Raw genomic sequence first — 10,529 nt, forward strand, 5'->3', positions numbered from 1 at the left:
ACTGGAAACTTGATAAGGTGCCCCATGCAAGGCTTATTGAGAAAGTGAGGGGGCATGGGATCCAAGGGGACGTTGCTTTGTGGATCCAGAACTGGCATGCCCACAGAAGGCAAAGAGTGGTTATAGACGGGTCATATTCTGCATGGAGGTCGGTCACCAGTGGAGTGCCCCAGGGATCTGTTCTGGGACCCTTACTCTTTGTGATTTTTATAAATGACCTGGATGAACAAAGAACAGTACAGCACAGGAAACAGGCCCTTCGGCCCTCCAAGCCTGTGCTGCTCCTTGGTCCAACTAGACCAATCGTTTGTATCCCTCCATTCCCAGGCTGCTCATGTGACTATCCAGGTAAGTCTTAAACGATGTCAGCGTGCCTGCCTCCACCACCCTACTTGGCAGCGCATTCCAGGCCCCCACCACCCTCTGTGTAAAAAACGTCCCTCTGATGTCTGAGTTATACTTCGCCCCTCTCAGCTTGAGCCCATGACCCCTCGTGATCGTCACCTCCGACCTGGGAAAAAGCTTCCCACTGTTCACCCTATCTATACCCTTCATAATCTTGTACACCTCTATTAGATCTCCCCTCATTCTCTGTCTTTCCAAGGAGAACAACCCCAGTCTACCCAATCTCTCCTCATAGCTAAGACCCTCCATACCAGGCAACATCCTGGTAAACCTTCTCTGCACTCTCTCCAATGCCTCCACGTCCTTCTGGTAGTGCGGCGTCCAGAACTGGACGCAGTACTCCAAATGTGGCCTAACCAGCGTTCTATACAGCTGCATCATCAGACTCCAGCTTTTATACTCTATACCCCGTCCTATAAAGGCAAGCATACCATATGCCTTCTTCACCACCTTCTCCACCTGTGTTGCCACCTTCAAGGATTTGTGGACTTGCACACCTAGGTCCCTCTGTGTTTCTATACTCCTGATGACTCTGCCATTTATTGTATAACTCCTCCCTACATTATTTCTTCCAAAATGCATCACTTCGCATTTATCCGGATTAAATTCCATCTGCCACCTCTCCGCCCAATTTTCCAGCCTATCTATATCCTGCTGTATTGCCCGACAATGCTCTTCGCTATCCGCAATTCCATGAGGAAGTGAAAGGATGGGTTGGCAAGTTTGCTGATGACACAAAGGTTGGAGGTGTTGTGGATAGTGTGGAGAGATGTCAGAAGGTGCAGCGAGACATTGATAGGATGCAAGACTGGGTGGAGAAGTGGCAGATGGAGTTCAACCCAGATAAGTGTGAGGTGGTTCATTTGGCAGGTCAAATAGGATGGCGGAATATAATATTAATGGTAGGACTCTTGGCAGAGTGGAAGATCAGAAAGATCTTGGGGTCAGAGTTCGTAAGACGCTCAAAGCAGCTGTGCAGGTTGAGGCTGTGGTTAAGAAGGTGGATGGTGTACTGGCCTTCATCAATCGAGGAATTGAGTTTAGGAGTCGTGAGATAATGTTGCAGCTATATAAGACCCTGGTCAGACCACACTTGGGGTACTGTGCTCAGTTCTGGTCGCCTCATTACAGAAGGATGTGGAAATCATAGAAAGGGTGCAGAGGAGATTTACAAGGATGTTGCCTGGATTAGGTGACATGCCTTATGAGGATAGGTTGAGTGAGCTCAGTCTTTTCTCCTTGGAGACATGAAGGATGAGGGGTGACCTGATAGAGGTGTATAAGATGTTGAGAGGTATTGATCGAGTGGATAGTCAGAGGCTTTTTCCCAGGGCTGAAATGGTTGCCACAAGACCACACAGGTTTAAGGTGCTGGGGAGTAGGTACAGAGGAGATGTCAGGGGTAAGTTTTTCACTCAGAGGTTGGTGGGTGCGTGGAATGGGCTGCCAGCAACGGTGGTGGAGGCGGATTCGATTGGGTCTTTTAAGAGACTTTTAGATAAGTACATGGAACTTAGTAAGATAGAGGGTTATAGGTAAGCCTAGTAATCGCTAAGGTAGGGACATGTTCGGCACAACTTTGTGGGCTGAAGGGCTGGTATTGTGCTGTAGTTTTTCTGTGTTTCGATGGAAGTCCCTTCCTAACAGCACTGTGGGTGTACGTACACCTCAGGCATTGCAGCAGTTCAAGAAGGCACCCTTGGGGTTGGGGTTGACCATGGCCAAGGCAGCTACATACAGCCACATATTCTGTTATAATTGAAGGACTGCAGATTGAATGTGAGGCATTGTGGGACTGGACTATCTTGACCATATTCCTGAGACTGCCCGGAAACTCATGTGTCTATTTTAGTTTATAATTGAGGATTTCTGGGAATAAGTTAAATGTGGAAATATTAAGCATAGCCTGGAGGAATTTGGAATAACTGAGAATTTTATCCCCAGATAAAGAACAAAGATTTTGCCGGTGTTTGGGTGTAACGTGTTTGGGGTTTTAAATCAACAAAGATGTTATAGAACATAGAACAGTACAGCACAGAACAGACCCTATAATGGAATATACCAATCTGATATCCACCGACAGTCGAGTGAAAGTCTGGAATATGTACAAAGAACAAAACAGCACAGGAACAGGCCCTTCGGCCCTCCAAGTCTGCACCGATCATGTATTCCTAACATACCACCCGTTTGTATCCCTCTATTCCCAGTCTGTTCATGTGGTTATCTAGATAAGTCTTAAATGATCCTAGCGTGTCTGCCTCAACCACCTTGCTTGGCAGTGCATTCCAGGCCCCCACCACCCTCTGTGTAAAATACGTCCCCCGCATATCTGTATTGAACCTTGCCCCCCTTACCTTGAACTTGTGACCCCTTGTGTTTGTCATTTCTGACCTGGGAAAAAGCTTCCAACTGTTCACCCTATCTATGCCCTTCGTAATGTTATAAACTTCTATTAGGTTGCCCCCTCAACCTCTTTCCAGAGAGAACAACCCTAGTTTACTCAATCTCTCCTCCTAGCTAATACCCTCCATACCAGGCAACATCCTGGTAAACCTTTTCTGCACTCTCTCCAAAGCCTCCACGTCCTCTGGTAGTGTGGTGACCAGAACTGGACGCAGTATTCCAAATGCGGCCTAACCAACGTTCGATATAACTGCAACATCATGTGCCAACTTTTATACTCTATGCCCCATCCAATAAAAGCAAGCATGCCATATGCCTTCACCACTTTTTCCACCTGTGTGTTTCATTTGTTTTTTGTGGATGTTTGTAGATGTGTTTTATCATTGTTTTGGGCTACATTTGTTCAGGTTTATCTTTCTGGGGAATTAACCTTGTCTTGAGTCTTTAATTAAAGGCATTTTTGGAAGTTTAAAAACAGGATCACAAGAACGCTTAAGTAATTAATTTTGGTCATTGTTGTTGTAAAGCATATGCTAAGTTTCTCTGTTTGTGTATGGATGATATTTGTAGGTTGAATGCTTCAAGCTTTGAGGTTTTCTGTCTGTGATTTAAATCAAACAGATTTTTAAAAAAGGAAGTGTGATCAATAAAACTTTTTTTGTTCAGAAGTTATGAACCTGGAGCCATATTTACTGGCCAGAGACAGGATTCCAGGATATTTTACTAAACATCTGGAAATTTTAATCCGGATACAATTCACCCATGTGAGAATGAGAGTTTTAATTTGTAATGGTTCTTTAAAATTTGACACATGTGAAATGATTCTGACCAATCCTGTGTTGGATTGATCTTGGGTTAAACTTCCTGTCAGGTCCAAAGATTTATTCCTGACACAAGTCACACAAAGGAAAGGAAAATTCTGGAATTGGATACTGAAGAAAAGAGTTTAAAAAGAGAGAGTATTAAATAGAAATGATTCCCAGACCATGTGGTCATTCGATTAAAACAAAGGAAGGGTGCTGACGTCCATTTGAGAACTTTTAATCCGCCCCATTTCTAACTAAGGGAGTCGATGTACAAAGAAAGCCCAAGAAAGACCCCCCCCCCAAGGGGGGTCTGGAAAGCATGATGGGGCACCTGTCCATGAGATGATCACAAAGCCCCATAATGCCCAGATACTAATTTTATTGAACCTATAATGTATGTAATCTATCACCATTCTGATTGGATTGTGTCCAGCCGGGATGGGCTGAGTAGCTGGATAAGAATTGATGATATTCTTTGTTGGGTGGAGTTACACATGGTCAGTCCCTGTGGCTTCTCCCCGCTGGCGTAACTCAATAAACTGTTTGTCGATTGAATCAGGCACAACACACTGGGAAGAGATACAAAGTGCCCTCTCCACTGGAAGCTCATCGGCACAGCCACACTGGGGAGAGGCCGTTCGCCTGCTGGGTGTGTGGGAAGGGATTCACTGATTCATCCACTCTGCAGAGACACCAGCAAGTTCACACTGGTGAGAGTGCATTCACCTGCTGTCAGTGTGGGAAGGGATTTACTCGGATATGAAGCCTGCAGACACACCAGCGAGATCACACAGGGGAGAGACCATACAGCTGCTTTCAATGTGGGAAGGGATTCAGTAAGTCATCCAACCTACAGAAACACCAGCGAGTTCACACAGGAGAGCGGCCATTCAACTGCTCTGCATGTGGGAAAAGATTCACTCAGTTATCGAATCTGCTGAGACACCAGCGAGTTCAGAAGTGAATATGGGGATGAGAGTCTGCTGTTATTGTTTCTGCTCTCAATTACATCCAGGACTGCATTTTGTTCAGTCTCACAGTTGGTCATTGGGGAGGGTCGGAGGGTTTCTTTCTGCTGGACTGGCCGGTCTCACAACTTTGCCTCCAGTGGGCTGATGCTCTTTGAGTCTTGTTGCAAATACCTGATTTCAAATTTCACAAGAATGACAGAGTGACCGGGTGTGAGGAAGTTCAGAGATATTTAGTCAGCATTTATTTTTGAAATGCCCCAAACGCTCATCCAATTTCCTTTGTAATTGTTTATTGTCTCCACTTCCTCCACCCTCGTAGGCAGCGAGTTCCAGGTCATTACCATTCGCTGCATCAAAATAATCCCATCATAATTCCACCTCCCCCAATTGTAAACCTTGCCCTGCCGTACGGCCCTATCCCTCTCCATTGCAATAACGAAAGACACCGAATTGTGGTCACTATCTCCAAAGTGCTCTCCCACAAACAAACCGAACACTTAGTACTGGGTAATGAAACGGGCCAAGTCCAATGTGGCCCCACCTCTTGTCGGCCTATCCACATATTGTGTCAGGAAACCCTCCTGCACACACTGTACAAAAACTGCCCCATCCGAACTATTTGACCTATAAAGGTTCCAATCAATATTTGGAAAGTTAAAGTCACCCATGACAACTACCTTGTGACCTCCACACCTATCCATAATCTGCTTTGCAATTTCTTCCTCCACATCTCTATTACTATTTGGGGGCCTATAGAAAACTCCTAACAACGTGACCGCTCCTTTCCTATTTCTAACTTCAGCCCATATTACCTCAGTAGGCAGATCCCCCTCGAACTGTCTTTCTGCAGCCGTTAAACTATCCTTGATTAATAATGCTACTCCTCCACCTCTTTTACCACCTTCCCTACTCTTACTGAAACATCTATACCCCAGAACTTCCAACAACCATTCCTGTCCCTGTTCTAACCATGTCTCCGTAATGGCCACAACATTGTAGTCCCAAGTACCAATCCACACTCCAAGTTCACCTGCCTTATTCCAGATGCTCCTTGCATTGAAATAGACACACTTCAACCCACCTTCCTGTCTGCCGGTACACTCCTGCAACCTTGATACCCTCCTCAGTACCTCACAACACTCAACACTGGCTTCTGGACTACAGCTCATTTTCCCATTCCCATTTCAAAGTTTATTTTTAGAAAGGTAAAATTATGAATAACAATAATGACTTTCACTAACTCCATTGAGTGACCACCCCAAGTAGAAATGTGAATCTTCCTCGGGGTCCTGAACCAAAGGCGATTTCCCAAAATCCTGCCCCAGGGGCACTCAGTACCTCCACAACTAGAGTCCAACCTGCAAAGCCCAAGATCACTCACAAATCCCACTGAGCATTTTAACACAGCTCCCAGCTCCAATACAGCTATAAATGTTATACTGTTAGTCAGAGCACAGAACATTGTTCAAAAATTCCTATTTTGCCTATGTAGGTTTATTATTAAAACTTCACCCAAAGACTTGTCTGTAATCCAGAAACTGTTTGTTCCTCAAACAAGTAAACAACCTTGCTGATATTAGAACCTTGATGTGGAGCATTTGATTAACATGTGATTTTACTCTAATGCAGGGGTGTTACATCCATCACCCCTTTTACTAAATCTATTCATTCACTCTGGCATTTTCCCCCTTTTCCTCATTGGCTTAGCCCAAGGTAGCCAACTTCCATTCCCTTTACAATCTCCTTCTCACAACTAATTTTCAGACATAATTGAAATGGTATAATTGGATATAAAAGCAGTGATAACATATAATTGCTGTATAAATTGCATAGATTCAAAACAATTCTCAAGCTGTCCCTTAACCTGCTCCATCTTGTAATAATTCTTATTCAGTATTATTTCTCCCGCGCCTTCATTTGTCCCAGTCCAAAATTCCATTTACTTTAATTTGTTCTTCCAGTCAGTTTCTCTGGAGTCTGTGTCAGTGCCTTGATCATTTCAAAATGATTTCTTACTCTTCAGGTCATATTAACCATTTCATGTCACGCTGTTAGTCAAGCAGCTGAGAAAGTCCCATTTGAATCATAGAATCATTACAGTGCAGAAGGAGGCCATTTGGCCCATCGTGTCTGCACAGCCCACAATCCCATCCAGGCTCTATCCCCAAAACCCCATTTATTTACCCTGCTAGTTCGCCTGACGCTCAGAAGCAATTTACTATGGCCAATCAACCTAACCTGCATATCTTTGGAGTGTGGGAGGAAACCGGAGCACCTGGAGGAAACCCACGCAGATATGGAGAGATTGTGCAAACTCCACACAGACAGTGACCCGAGGCCAGAATTGAACCCGGGTCCTTGGGCGCTATGACGAAGCACTGCTAACCATTGTGCCACCGTGCCACACTTCATTCTTCAATACAGCTGCACTGTGCACTCTCGCATATTAGTTCATTCACAACTTACAAACCAATTCTGCAATCTCACATCAGTGTTCCAATTCCTTCTTTAATTCTCTGTTGGAGTCTCACATTCATAAGCCATCTTCACACATTTCCCTCCATGTTAAATGTTGTCTCTCATGTTGTTGTTATTAACCAGACATGTACTTTGTCTTGCTTGTTGTTATCTCTCTGTCCTCTCCCACAAATCCTTGTTGTGTATTTGTGAAAGGTTGATCAGGTCTATAGCGATGGTGCTGGGTATTTTACCAATCATCATCCTGAATTCCACTCTCTTTCAAAGGATGCACCATCCAATAATTCTGCTGGAAACTTCAAAAGAAAGTCAAAAGCCGGGGTCAAAGGGGTTTTCCATCTCAACGTATTTGCTTATTTCCCCCTGTACAATCCCAACGTCTCAGATGGCGGCCAGATTATAAAATTCAGTTCTCTCAAATAGTTCATGGACAAAGAAACAAACAAGGGGTGGCACGGTGGCTCGCACTGCTGCCTCACAGCACCAGGGATCTGGGTTTGATTCCCGACTTGGGTCACTGTCTGTGCGGAGTTTGCACATTCTCCCCGTGTCTGCGTCGGTTTCCTCCGGGTACTCCGGTTTCCTCCCACAGACTGAAAGACATGCTGGTTAGGTGCATTGTCCCAAACAGGCGCCGGAATGTGGTGACTAGGGGAATTTCACAGTGACGTCATTGCAATAAGCCTTACTTGTGACACTAATAAATAAACTTTAAATATCTCCAAGAAAAAGCTGTCACCTCATTTACCTCGTCTATACTTCCCCTTTACCAGAATGTTCCATACCCGAATGTATGCATTCCTTTAAACTGCACTTTCCGGAGTTCTGGAGAATCTTTTAAAACATGAAATATACTCATAATATCTTTAAAAAGAAACCGAACATTTCACAGTAACTTCATTGCAGTGTTAATGCAAGTCTAGTTGTGACACTAATAAATAAACTTTAAAAACTTTAAGAATATTTGAAGTCAAAGTTTATTCATTAGTCACAAGTAGGCTTACATTCACACTGCAATGAAGTTACTGCGAAAATCCCTTAGTCGCCACACTCCGGCGCCTGCTCTGGCACACTGCGGGAGAATTTAGCCTAGCCAATGCACCTAACTAGCACGTCTTTTTGACTGTGGGAGGAAACTGGAGCACCCGGAGGAAATCCACGCAGACACAGGGAGAACGTGCAGACTCCGCCAGACAGTGACCCAAGTCAGGAATCGAACCGGGTCCCTGGCCTATTTGCTACCAAATAAACCTGTTGGACTTTAACCTGGTGTTGTGAGACTTCTTACTGTGAGACAGCCATGAGAACCATTGTGCCACAGTGCTGCCCCAAATTTGTGTTTGATTCCAGGCATTATCAACTTTGTTCTTTCCCTTAAACAACAGGTGATTTCCATTTTCAATGCTTGAAATAGCAACTCACATCAGATGTTTATCAATTCCAGTATCCTAAGCAGGCTTGGTGGCTTTCTGAAAAGTAAAGTCTTTTATTCTCTGCTTTAATTCTCAAAACTGTTGACTTCACTCAGAGCTGGAAACCATCATCACCTGTTTAAAAAACACAAACAATCCATCTGGCTCTGGCCAAGATCTCAGTGAGTTAATATGTCCAAGTATAGGTTACATTAAAAAACAAAGGCTGTGTGGAGATTTATAACAATCAACTGTCTGCTGAAAGTGTTAACTTCTCTGTGGAACCGAGAGAGGCGGGGAGTGGGCAGAGGAAACTTGGCAATTGCATCAACTTACATAATTTAAAAAACTTCTCTCGTGTTATTTTCTTCAATTTTGTTCCAATTTCATCTCTTTTATCGATCCTTTTTTGAACACCAATTTCAACTTTCAATATTTTCCACTTAATCAAAGTTGAAAGAAATACTTTGTGAAATATGTTGTTAACCGAATCTCAACAATTTTAACTCAGATGTTTAGGAAAGTTGGAACTGGTTTGCTGCCAAACTGCAGCCTGATCTTTGTGTTTTGGGAGCAAATTGGCCTTCACAATTCTAACCTTGAACAACTTAATTTCAAACCCAAATACATTCCTTTCACATTTTAGTACAGTCTGAATTTATTTCAAACAGAAACACACGGCAGTTCAAATTAAATTAATTTTTATTCCCTTTCCAAACTAATTCTTCGAATCTGTGATGCTTTCAAACAACACCCTGCTTCAACAATTATGACTCAAATGTACAGCATTCCTTCAACTGGGCAAACCAACTTGGAGTAAGCGTTGTGGATCATGATGGTGCAGAAGTCATGGCTAATCACACACACCTGCATTCCCTTATCACACAGGAGAGGCAGAGGAGAAGGGGGAGTGCTTTCAGTGATTCTTTTTTTGGAGAAAACAACTACATTTACTCACTGGTGACTGATTTGTGTCTCAGGTTGTTTGATGTTAGCTAAACACAGGGAGTGGTCTGCTTCAGGGGAGGTGTCACTTTGTGGCTGAATTAACTTCCTCAAAGTCCCCACGGCATTTTCTAACTCTTCACTTGATCTGATATTTTCTGACTGTAAATCAATATCTTGTTCCAGAGTTTGGCCGAACAGCAGTAGATTTTTCTGAGCTCCACTCACCCTATCATCTGCCCCCTGTTCCCAATGTAACTGATTGTCCAGGTCAGACGTGCTCTCCTGCCAGCAATCAGCTCCATTCTGCAGCTTATCCACCAGTTCCCTCAACTCTTTATATTTTGTACTCAGCTGTGAGGCAACAGGTTTCCAATGTAACTGTAAATTAATTTATTCTGGACTTTTTCCAACTTGCTGCTTCCTTTCTGAATCTCTTTAGAAAACCAATCAAGGACCCGCACGTAATCTCCGTCGCATTCTTCTCCACCTCCCAGGGTATCTTTTGCTCCTGATGCCCTTGACTCCGTTGTCAATCTGTCAGTCACATTGTAGCAGATGCCAAAGCCATTGTTGTATTTGCTTTTTTGAGGCAGCAGTGCGAACCACTGTGCCACTGGATGGAATGCTGGCCCAGTGGAGAGAAACATAGAAACTAGAAGCAGGAGTAGGCCATTCGGCCCCTTGAGCCTGCTCCACCATTCATCTTGATCATGGCTGATCATTGAATTCAATTTCCTGATTCGCCCCTTCCTTCCATATCCCTTGATCCCTTTTGCCCCAAGAGTATATCTCATATCTTCTTGAAATCAGGCAATGTTTTGGCCTCAACTATCGGGTGACATGGTGGCACAGTGGTTAGCACTGCTACCTCACAGCGTCAGGCATTTAATTCCAGCCTTGGGTGAGTGTCTGTTTGGAATTTGCATGTTCTCCCTGTGTCTGCGTGGGCTTCCTCCGGGTGCTCCAGTTTCCACCCACAGACCAAAGATGCCCAGATTCAGTGGATTTGCAATGTTGAATTCCCTCTTCGTCTCCCAAGCTGTGTGGGTTAGATAGGTTAGCCATGGTAAATGTGTGAGATTACAGGGATAGGGCAGGGGAGAGGG

General features: G+C 44.1%; 1 protein-coding gene across 1 annotated transcript in view; it reads left to right on the top strand.

Annotated features, from left to right (window-relative positions):
* LOC144487786 (uncharacterized) overlaps positions 1-10,529 on the top strand; it is a 38,004-nt gene that overhangs the window by 5,711 nt on the left and 21,764 nt on the right. The window lies entirely within an intron of this gene.

This window comes from Mustelus asterias, unplaced genomic scaffold, assembly GCF_964213995.1.
Source record: "Mustelus asterias unplaced genomic scaffold, sMusAst1.hap1.1 HAP1_SCAFFOLD_1042, whole genome shotgun sequence".
Classification (NCBI taxonomy): Eukaryota; Metazoa; Chordata; class Chondrichthyes; order Carcharhiniformes; family Triakidae; genus Mustelus; species Mustelus asterias.